This window comes from Anopheles ziemanni, chromosome 3 (assembly GCF_943734765.1).
Source record: "Anopheles ziemanni chromosome 3, idAnoZiCoDA_A2_x.2, whole genome shotgun sequence".
In the NCBI taxonomy this organism is placed as follows: Eukaryota; Metazoa; Arthropoda; class Insecta; order Diptera; family Culicidae; genus Anopheles; species Anopheles ziemanni.
The window spans coordinates 93,938,410-93,949,871 of NC_080706.1; positions in this window are offsets into that span (position 1 = coordinate 93,938,410).

The following is an 11,462-nucleotide window of genomic DNA, read 5'->3' on the forward strand; positions in this document are numbered from 1 at the left end:
ATTTGACTGGTTAAACTTAAAATTTAGACTGGAGATTAGAAAATTATTAACAAACTGGCTGTTTAACCACCATTTCAACTTGTGACACTTGGTGTTTGGTCCTTTGTTGAAGAAACCTTGGTCATAAGGTAAATATTTTAGGATATTATGAATAGAAAGACCGAAACGACGCAATCTGTCAGTTTTCTCGTCGCTGTTCTATACAAAAAGTAATCAACGATTCTGGAAATCTGCAAAAAATGGTTAGCTGTGTCGTTTCGTTTCCACGCATCGTCTCGACACGTAGGTTGCGTCGTTTTGGATCGTTGAGACGGTCAGCCAGTCTTAGTTTTTTGTGTTGATTACCTTTTGTATGAGACAGCGACTAGAAAACTGACAGTTGGGGTCGTTTCGGTCCTTCCAATCATAATAACCTCAATTTTGTACTGCAAACGACAGCTTCCGTTGTCTCTGTCTTTCAGTCGCGTTTGAACCTGCGTTCGAAGCGGACGTTCTCGGAGTTCGACGTACGACGAGTTGCCGTGTCCGCGGGTGTGCAGCTTTGCTTTCTCCACACAGAAAAGGTGAACCTGGCAGGCGAAAGGCATCGCGCCGGGATCTATTGTGTGTGCCCCGGTCCAGTTGCGTTCGTCGATAATTTTCCGTTCCTCATCTCGTCGTCACGAGTTTCGCGAAATTCCCGGATGCTGTGAATCCCCGTGGACAAGCTGTTTGATATAAAAATTTGAAAACAAAGCAGCACAGTGCATCCGGAGGCTAGTGCTTCACCGTACATAAAATTTTCACCACACCGAATCTCCTCTGCTGTTGTGCCGCCCGTGCGCATGTGTCTACGTGTCGATGGAGGTGTGCAGGAAGCGTCCATCGGCTCCCCGATTTTAATGTAGGTGTGCGTTTGTGCGTGCGACGGGCTTCAAGAAGGCTGATGCTGCTGCCATCTTCTGCTAGCTGAAGGAAAATTGTTTCCTGTACCTCCAGCAACTCGCCGAGCCCATCGCATCTCGCCTGAAGGAAGTGAAGTTCGCGTGTTTTCTCGTGGTCTCCAAATACCAAAGCCTTGCGTTAGTTCACCACTACTCGAGAGTGCGGAAAATCAACAAGCATAGCAAGGAAAAGCTGGAAAACTCACCACCCACTTTCGTCCCCCCCGTGTTGTATCCTGACGGAAGTGGCTGGATGCTGTGCCAGTGGAAAATTACCTTTTTGGTGGAAATATCCAACCACAACGCGCATCCTGATTTACGCAAAAGTGATGAAAGCAAAGCGTGCGGCTGCAAAGTGTTGTGAAAGCCAGCGAGCCGTGATTTTGCCGTGACCTACTGCAAAATAATGAAATATGCTCCTCGATGCTGCATTTGTTACCCCCGCCTGGTGCCCATCTGCAGACCGGCCTCTCAAGCGCTTCCTGGGCGTTGTTGTGTGTCCGTACTGTGCCCGACCATAATCGATTAACCTACCCCGCCGGTATTGCAGAGTGTGAAAAAAACAAGGTGCATAGTTGAGAAGAAATAAGAGAATAAGAAATGTGCACAAATTGCATATGCATTATGGTGCAGCAGTGTTGTTCCTGCTGCAGGCTGCTGTCAGCGCCGAGATTGCAGTAGGCGAATGCAGTTTTTCGCCTCGCGGATCGGAAAGTTTAGAAGAATGAAACGAGCAGGCAGGTGGGGAGCGTTTGCGTGAGTGAAAGGTAAAGTAATCCGGTTCATGAGAAGCTAATGTTGTCAACGGACAGTCATTAGAAAAGGTGTGTGTGTGTGGATTGGGTGGTGCAAGGAAGGCGGAATAGTGTATTTGGAAGTTATTCCCGCTAGAAGGAGGAGGTTTACATCTAGGCTCCAATCAATCAGCTTCCGGAGTGGAGCCGGGTGTGTTTCAGGCGAGCCAGCACCCTGTCCAATCCAAGGTCCCGAAGCCAAGGGAAAACTGGTCCCGGTGAGGTGGTGCAACACGCCCAACAAGAAACGGAAACGGGCTGCTGGACCACATTCCGGTCCCGTGGAGGTGTTGGCCATGCAGTTTTACCACTTCCCAGCATCGTGGTAACCGCAGAGGCCAGAGGAGTGCTACTAGTTCTAGTAGCAACACCACAAGTGGGAACAACAATAAGGTTTCCCTTGTGCAAGCGAATTAATAATCCTCGATCGGTAAGTTGATCCTGCTTGTGCTATTGGTTCGCTAGTGGTTTTGTAGGAAATCAGTTTCTATTCTTTGTATATTGCTTTTTTAGGTGTGGGAGGCCTTGATGGTTGACATGACGATGACGCTTGCTTAGACCTATGCACATTTAGCTTATTTAAGTTCATTCGAATCATGTTTGAACCCAAACATAGATAACCATCTCCATGCATTTGTTAAACGTAGAAGATAAAACATATTTCTATAATTTTCCAAGAGATATGTTGAGAGCTATCCTTCCCTTGTTTCATCAGTTCAAAATGGAAATCATTGTAATTATCAAGAAATAATCTCCACCCCGTTAAGGGTTGAAAACCGGTCGCCGGGAAGCGGGTCGTCGTCGCATGGGACAATTACGCTCCTAACGCGGAAGCGCCGGATCGTCGGATAGTAATTACATGCCCTCGTCGTGTGTCGTGCTGTTTTTCTGGTAGTTTTTTCCTATTTTCTACTACTCCCCGGGAAAAGTGGCACACTGTGTCGTCGGGGTGGTAAAAAGAAACGAAGCTCCCAGCACACACACCGGAGGAATATCGTTACATCTTGCCAAGAGCACAACGATCCCTCCCCATGGGGGATTGTTTTAGATCGGGTGACCTGAAACATGGAAGTGGCACTAAGGAAACGCTCTGCTCCAATTGCGGTACATGTATTCAGTAGGTAAATAGCGTTCATTATCAAACAGAACGTTAGAAAAGGGGATAAGCTGGTTTTTGGGTTTCGTCTGCTCCGAGTCCGATAACGTATCAAGCAATGCGATGAGTGTTTGGACAAGCTGATGACCTGGACATTACGCTATCAGTTCTTTTAAATTAATAAAAAATGGTTCCTCCATATGTTCTATATTGTAAATGAAATACTCCATAGGTATTTTGACACGTTCTTATTCAATTTCCACTTTGCGAATCGAACACGGCAAGTAATCGCAAATGGACTTTGATCCTGTTGAGTTCCTACACATTGAAGCAAAGGCCACGTAGAGGCAGACGGCCTCAAAGAACAACACGACGTCGGAAACATACGAGCACCATGTGGCGTACTGCATTCTGACTCCGTACTTGACATGCATGGTCAGCAGTTGTTACAATTGAAATCGAAAATCGTAAGAGAAACCAACAAAAGCGCAGTGGTATGAGGTGCAATTCAGCATACAACTTCATTTTTAGGTTTGAGAAGACTTGCAAGATTCATAGCCGCATTGTTTGTTTGCAGCTTGCTCCTTAAGCTCGTGCTGGACCAATAAAGAAGTACTTATCACTTGAGATTACTCGCCGTCCACTCCCCCCCCGCGTGGTTGGGGCTGTCGGCTGTCGTGGCACTACACTTGGCACTGTTTTGTCTAGCGGTGGACACAATGCCATCCGTTTCAGCATCGGTAGAATGTAATGAGTGTAATCAGCCGGTAAATTGAACCACATTGTGAGAGATGTCAGCTGGGACGCGTTTTAAGTAACGATCGTGACCGCCATTTTCTCCTAATAAATTGGTTCTAGAGGAATCTTGTTGGGCCTTTGAGCCACGGTTTATCCTATTTAGCTTATTTTATGTTATTACATTTGCATACGGTTATGAATACAGTACAACTATATTTTTTATATTTCATACTATTCTTGAACTAAGTTTCATAATTCTTCTCAGTTTCTGAATCTATGTCTTTCATCGTGAACATTAAAACCATCATAATAATACTTTTGATGGTTAAACAGTAGATGGCAATAGCATAACAATGCCCATCTATTTGATAACGAAGCTACAACAGCTATAAATAAACCAGGGATCGGTACACACCGACCTCCGAGGGAATTTCGGAAAATAGAAAAGTACATTGGGGGTGCCCATGGCGCAGCGGTAGCGCGAGGAAACACCACACCACAGGTGTGGGATCGAATCTCGAGTCTGGCACCCCCCGGTATTACGAACGGCTGACCACCGATCTATAATATACCGACTTTCGGTCACACAAACTCTCTTCGGAGAGAGGCCTTGTCCCACTAGGGGATGTCGTGCCACATAAAAAAAAAAAAAAAAAAAAAAGTACATTAAATTTTAAGAGCTACCGTAATTGTTTTCTTTTAAGTAATTGGTTTTTAACAATATTTTACTGCGGACATTCTTCTGCAAACTCTTTAGAAACCGAATGTTGGCAACCCCTGTCCTAAGCAACCCCTGTTTATCTTAGAATGTTGTATAAATTTATCCTTATTATCTCGTAGATTTAATTTTAACCCTATCACGTTCTTCTTTTGTTGTCACCTTTGCTGAAGTTGGAACGCTCTCTAAGTTGATCTTACGAATCCCCCTGCTGACTGGGGAATGATGGGATCAAATTCTTCCCGCCTCTGCCCACTTCCCTTCGAGTCGGTACTACCGTCCCCGTGCGGATTCCTGGCTGGCAAGAAGAGGAAAAACAAAAGCAATCCTGCATGTCGAAATGCCATCGTTTCCTCCGCAAAGTCCGCCAGTGTGACCGAACCGACACACCAGGCGTCACACTTATCCCAGCGAAGTTGCAGGCGGCTTTGGATGAGACGGTCCGCTTAAAATAGTCTCACCTCGACGCGCCCGGCCATGATGAGTCTAAAATGACCGTTTCCTGTATTACTGCACCGATCGGCGGATTTACGGCGTTTCCTCCCCCCGGCGGCGTTGGAGGAATAAAATATGCAAACCCGTACGGCGGTCTCGGCCCTTTGCAATTCCGCCCGATGGAAGTGATGGTCGTCTGGTCTTTTTTTTATGCTTTCCTCTGGAAAATTAAATGAGACTATCACTCGAGTAAAATTAATGCCCATGAATGATGATGATCTCAATTCTGCTGCCTTCGCGTGCATAGGCTTGACCGTCGTTTCCATGAGTGTGTTCGTTTTGTGGTACGCAATTTTTATGTTCCTTCGATACTTGAAAGTTTTACGATGTTTATTTATTATTGTTTTAATGCTTTTCTCCAACATACGTTATTTTTATTTATAACCGTACCAAGGTTGAAAGTTTACGAATTACTTAAACAAACCATACCGGGTTTTCGACAAGGTCACGCCGCAGCATACCGGCCGGCCGGCTATTTAACGAATACGTTTTCATCACATCTTTTCCGCGCCCAACTTGAATTCGAGCACATGAATAATGCGTCTAATTATGTTGTTTCACTTTTCCACTTCTCGCTGGCTGTGCGCGTTCGGTGTTTCTGCGTTTCTTCCTTTCACTGAAACACTGATCCCCACTTTTGCTATCAAACTTCCGCCGAGGCTTCTCTTGGTATTCCTTTCACCTAGGCCTGGTGCCTTTCGAACGTAGCTGAATCAACGCCAATCTCTCTTGATTGGGATGAGTCTCTGCAGGTTCTTCTTCCGGCTTGTACCGTCACGTTCCGTGTTGATGGTTTCCTTTCTTTGGAGTTTCCTTTCCCGAAAAAAAACAAACACACATTCAGGCGAACGACCAACAAAACAAACCATGGAAGGCATAGAGAAGAGCAAATGCATTTTGGGCCATAAGTTCAATGACGACGGGGAAAAACCAAACAAGTGAAACCAAACAAGTGGGCCCGTTTTTTATGAAAAGATGAAATTGAGAACAAACGAGGATAATTTATTGAGAAATCATAAACCTTTAAGCTTCAAAGTAGTATTTATAATACGAGGGTTGCCTTTTAAGTTTCGGGATTTGGAAAAACTGGTGATGCAATCTGTTAATTAACATTTTTATCTTAAAGTTTGACGTTTTTGAGGTTATACGTACTCAGAACATTTTGACATACGAACGCTATTTGTGTTGTTAAAAAAAAGTTTAAAGTTTCAATATCCGCGAAATTGTAGAATTTGGTCGTGGACATTTTCGTTCGATTATTTTTTGCAACTTTCGACGCTAATTGACACAGCAGTAGTGCATGAATGAACTTAATTCAACTTTTGGTGATGAAGCTCCATCAATGGTCAGTATTTCTCGATGGTTTTGAGAATTAAATCGTGGTCGGAGTTCACTCCAAGATTAATTTCGTGAAGGTCGTCCAAAATCAGTTATCGTTCCGAAAACAATTGATGCTGTGCGTGAACTGATATTGCAAGATCATCATGTGACTTTTTGTGAGATAGAGACAACCTTAGGTATTACTGGGACCAGCATATACTTAATATTGCATGAACATTTTACTGTCAAAAAAATTTGCTGGTGTTGGATTCCACACAATTTGCCAATCTCTCAAAAAAAGACTCGTGTCGATTGGTCGTAAGAAATGCTCGAAAAATACAATTGCGGTGCTTCAAAACTCGTCTTTAATATCGTGACAGGTGGTGAGTCGTGGATTTACGCGAATGAGCCCGTAAATTAACTGCAATCGACTGTATGGGTGTTTCAAGATGAGCCGAATCCAACCAAAGTTGTTCACGCACGAAGCACTTCCAAGCAAATGGTCGCATGTTTTTTCGGAAAAACTGGATATATCGCAACCAAACCTCTAGAACAACGCAGAACAGTCTATTCTGAGTGGTACACAACAATTTGTTTGCCAGTTGTCTTCGAAGAAATCAGGAAATTCAACCGCTTTCTACGGATCACCCGTCACCACGACGATGCGAGCTCTCACACATCGGCTCAAACAACTGCAATTTTGAGTACTCAAAACATCGATTTGATGAGTCATCCGCCATATAGTCGTAGATCTAGTACCAAATGACTTCTTTTAATTCCCGTACGTAAAAAATAAACTGAGATTTCAACGTTTTTCAATACCTGAAGAAGCGAAGATCTCTCAAAAAATACTCGTGTCGATTGAAACTTTAAACATTTTTTTAACAACACAAATAGCGTTCGTATGTCAAAACGTTCTGAGAACGGATAACTTCAAAAACGTCAAACTTTACGATAAAATTGTTAATTAACAGATTGCATCACCAGTTTTTCCAAATCCCGAAACTTAAAAGGCAACCCTCGTATTAGCTAAATTTCGTATCCAAAGCTAAAGTATTTGGGGATTGAAACACTATTGATTGGTGTAGTTTTGTTGTATAAGTACTAAAAACAAGCTACTTAAAAAATATCATATTATTTCATGTTTTAGAAGTCAGCTTACAATATTTGAACACTTTTTGATTAAGCGTAACAAAATGTAAAATCATTAAAAAAAATCGCCGTCAACAAGCTGGGGTTTTCCTTTATTTTGTCTACCCATTTTTAATCTGTGCTTTCCAGTCTGTTGAGGCAAGCTTGAACTAAAAAGCTGAAGAATATTCAAGAATAAATCGAACGGTTACTGTTATCAGCTGAAATAAATAAATACTCTCGGGCATAAAGAAACCTTCCACATCATCCGCTCTCAAATCGGCGTGACATTTACATAGTTCGCCATTCGTGTCACGATCCGGACCCACTCCACCCTTTTCTGTCATCGAGGATCACGTTGGCAACTGACTAAACTCCACCGAAATGGTCGGTGACGAATGATTTGCCACAGAAAAAAAAAACAAACGTGTAATCTGTTTCACCGACCCCCAACATGTCACCTCCCAAAGTAACCCCGATGCCCCTCAAGCGGCGTGATTCGTGTGATGCAAAAATGCTGCTGGCCGTGAGATGTCAATTCGTACCTTTAGCTGGATGCTTCGTTTTTTTTCTCACATTTCCGGAGCACTCATTGCCGGAAGAAAACTTTCGATAGCCGGGGGGAATATGTATCGTGCAATTAGAATCATTCTAATTGGAAAGATCACCAACGATCGGACGACCCCAGGAGGAGGATTCGTCGAAAGGTGTCGCTATATTTTTAGCCCCTACACGATATCATCGCGTACACATACACAAAACTACGCGGTAAAAGGGCGCCAAGTGGACATTGCAAAACCAAAACGAGAAAACGAGAAGAAAACATAAACCACGAGTGTAGGTCCGATCGCCGCCGGGCGCGAGATTAATGGCACAAGTGATGCGCAAGTGAAAGACAAAACTCATAATAATGAAAATCTTAATTGGCACAAACCTTAGGCCGAAGGGGAACTACCGCCAACGTAAGCAAACACGAACGATGGCGACAAGAAAAGGGTTTCTTTTGCAAGAATCGTGCGATCGAAGCAAATAACAGTCGTTTGCAAGTGCGATTTAAAAAAGCAACACTCATCGCACAATTTGAAAAAAGGGTGGCATATTAAGGGGTGAAAGATAGAAGACACAATTGTGACGACAATCGCGCACTTTTGTGAAGCTATTTTGGGATGCCTCTAATGTGTTCCTTCTGGGCACTATTATGCTGGCGATGAAATTTTGTTTGATACTTTCTCAAGGTTGAAGGTGAATGGTTTTTCTTCAGAGATTTTCAACGTTCTACATTGTCCCGACCGACGTACGTTTGTAAGTTACACAGTGAGTTATAAACATGAAGAGAAACATTGCGTGCCGGATTGACCGCAACTGAGTCATTAATGGTAAACACACCATAAAAAAAACCCGTGGCACAGCAAAAGGCCTCACAAGTCGACATTGTTCACTCCAATAACAGAAAAAAAAATCACTGGTATGATTTTTTGTCGTAAAATCCGTCCCATTTGGGGCGCCATCATGGAAATTGAGGTGAAAGTTTCGCAAGGAAAAACTTCCCAAAGCACCAAACAAAGGGCGGGTGGGGTCATGAGTCCGTACAAGTGTATCTTTCGAAGGTTTTAAAAGTAGCAAAAACATAAAATTAATATTTAAAAATATACTTGAAACGTTTGATTCAAAAATTGTTAAGCTTCTTTGTTTTATCTTTCTATAGTTTAGAATTCAGCTGTAAGTTTTTCGAAAATCGTTGTAGTTTTGTAAGTAGTAAACAACACATACATAAGGTTTATGTGTGAATTTTGTAAAGCAAAATCCTGTGATTTGTAAGACAATAGTTTCCGAAAATCGTGAAGGTACTATTGTTGTGGCTAATAAATTTAACTTTTTCATTTCAACGTTCAACTACGATCGTGTTTTATGTGCGAACAACGGTCGGATTTTAACATGATTTCGACAATCACACCGCCTCAACATTGCGATGCTGCCCGGTGGCGAAGTCAACGACATGCCGCAAATAGTTCACTTTCGCTTCGAAGGTACGGTCCGAGTTCGCGAGTCTCAGACCGTCCCCCGGCCAAGCCGGTCTTTCCTTCCCATCGTTGGTCCACACGTTGGTCGGAGCCGCCAGCCAGCCGGTGGCTAACGGTTTCAATGGTCCACTGATTTCCTCACCAAACCGGCCACCGCGACGCAAACCCCCCATCGGACGGACAGGGGAGAAAAATAAGAAACAAATCCCCAAACGTATTGCACAATTCACAACACAAAACCGATCGAGCGTTCCACAAGAGGTTCGCGTTTTTTTTATTTGTGGCCACCTATCTTCACAGCCTTGTCTCCGGAGGCGCATGCAGGCATGCCATCGTTTTTCCTTCAATGGACTATCCATTAATTATCTAGCGGGAGAGAGAAAAAAATCCAACTTTAGGCCACGGTATCGCTTGGTAGCCGTAGTTTTGGTGCTTGGTCGTAATCTATAATTTTACTGTTCCGCGCTGCTTGCGGGGCTGGATGGTAATTTCCGACGTCATGCCATGCTCTACCACTTCCTTACGAGCGGCCGGAAGTACTACACAAAACCCCAAACCGGTAGGCTGTGAAAGTATGGGGCAAAAGGTTCACGAGCCGGCAATCAAGTTACTGTTACGTAAAAGGAGCTCTGTAAAAGCGATGATTTTTTCATGAGGAAAATTGTACGTCTCCCTTGGAGATTGTAAACTGGCGAAAGCAAATCATATCATTTCTTATTTCCTGAAGGGCCCATTTATATTAATTTTATTAAAGTGCATCTCGAAGCAAATATGCTTGACCCCTTGAAATTAGTTATTATTTTCAACACAAACCGTTACGACCAACGAATGACGGATAGATAGGTCACCATGGCTACTGAGTGGTAATAAATTGCACTCGTCGAATTGAAGAACTCTATGTGAAGCTCAATTGATGCCTCCCCGCATCCCAGTAGGTCAGAAAATAGAATCGAAGCATTGATTTTACGTCACAGATCAATATATGTATGTGTTGAAAGAAACAACCCATCATCTGTTGGGTACTTTTCAATCAATCTCTAGACCATTCATTTGTTGTGTTATGAACTAATCAAGGCCCAATAAACCACATACTTTTCTCCGTGCAGCTAATAGTTGCATCAACAGCGTTATCCGGTTTATTGAATTGCGATGTGTAATCCCATGTTTCCCTTCGCGCTCAATATGTTGCTCATTTAGCAAACACCTTTCCATTAATACCTTTACCTCTTGCCCAAACAAACATTCGCAAATAATGTGCAGCACTTCGGCCATCGATTGATTTGTGTTACAGCAAGAAGAAGAAAAAAAGGGTTTGCGCGCACTTGCACCATCGGCGGCGTTTCGCGTTTTAGTTTATTGCCAGCGCCTTCTGTTTCGAATAAATAAATGAAGCGCAAACTCCCCGATGGAGAGCAGCATGTGAGTACGAATGTATGTTGCTAATGGCTCCATTAACGGTCGCCCGAACACGCGGACGAACACGGGTCAGTTAGGTTTTTTTTTTGTTTGCTTTTCTGAGGCGCCGAACTGAAGCTGCGTTACCTTTATTTCTTTGAGTTACGGCTCCAAACGAATCCCATGTGGTTTTGTTATTTGGGATTGGTTCGCGGTTTTTTATTTTCACTATTTACAATGTAGGAAACATTTCGGAAGTGTCTTGCATTCAAAAACGAGGTTTGGTTTTTGAAAATACTTGAAAAAGGAAAGTTATTAGTCATAGTAACGATAATAATTTACTTACACACAATTCATTTCACTTTGAGAGTAAAAGTTATTTCGAACATATTCGAAGTTTCATTAAGTTACGCATTTTGTTGGTATGGATATTTTTTATTTCATCAATTTTTGGAACAGAAACAAATTTAAAATGGCAGCATATTTTCCTTATCTTGTTACAAAACGACCAGTTAGTTGTAGAAGGTAATTGTATAAATATTTTTTACTATTTTACTACTGGCAAACGGTCTGATAACAAAATTCTTAATATGAGCTTCTGTTATTTGAAAGAATGTAGATAATTTTTAAACAGTCGTCAACGGCGCAACAGACAACTGATAAACAACAATCGTGTTGTGGTGTTGTATATATTTCTTATCTTTTAGCCAGCGGAAACGACAGACTGCTTCCGTTTCTATCGGAAAAACAAACGCGTGCTCGATGCACGGACCCGACCCCACATCGAGCATCCTCACGTGCACAGAGATTGGGCGATAAACAAACAAAAAA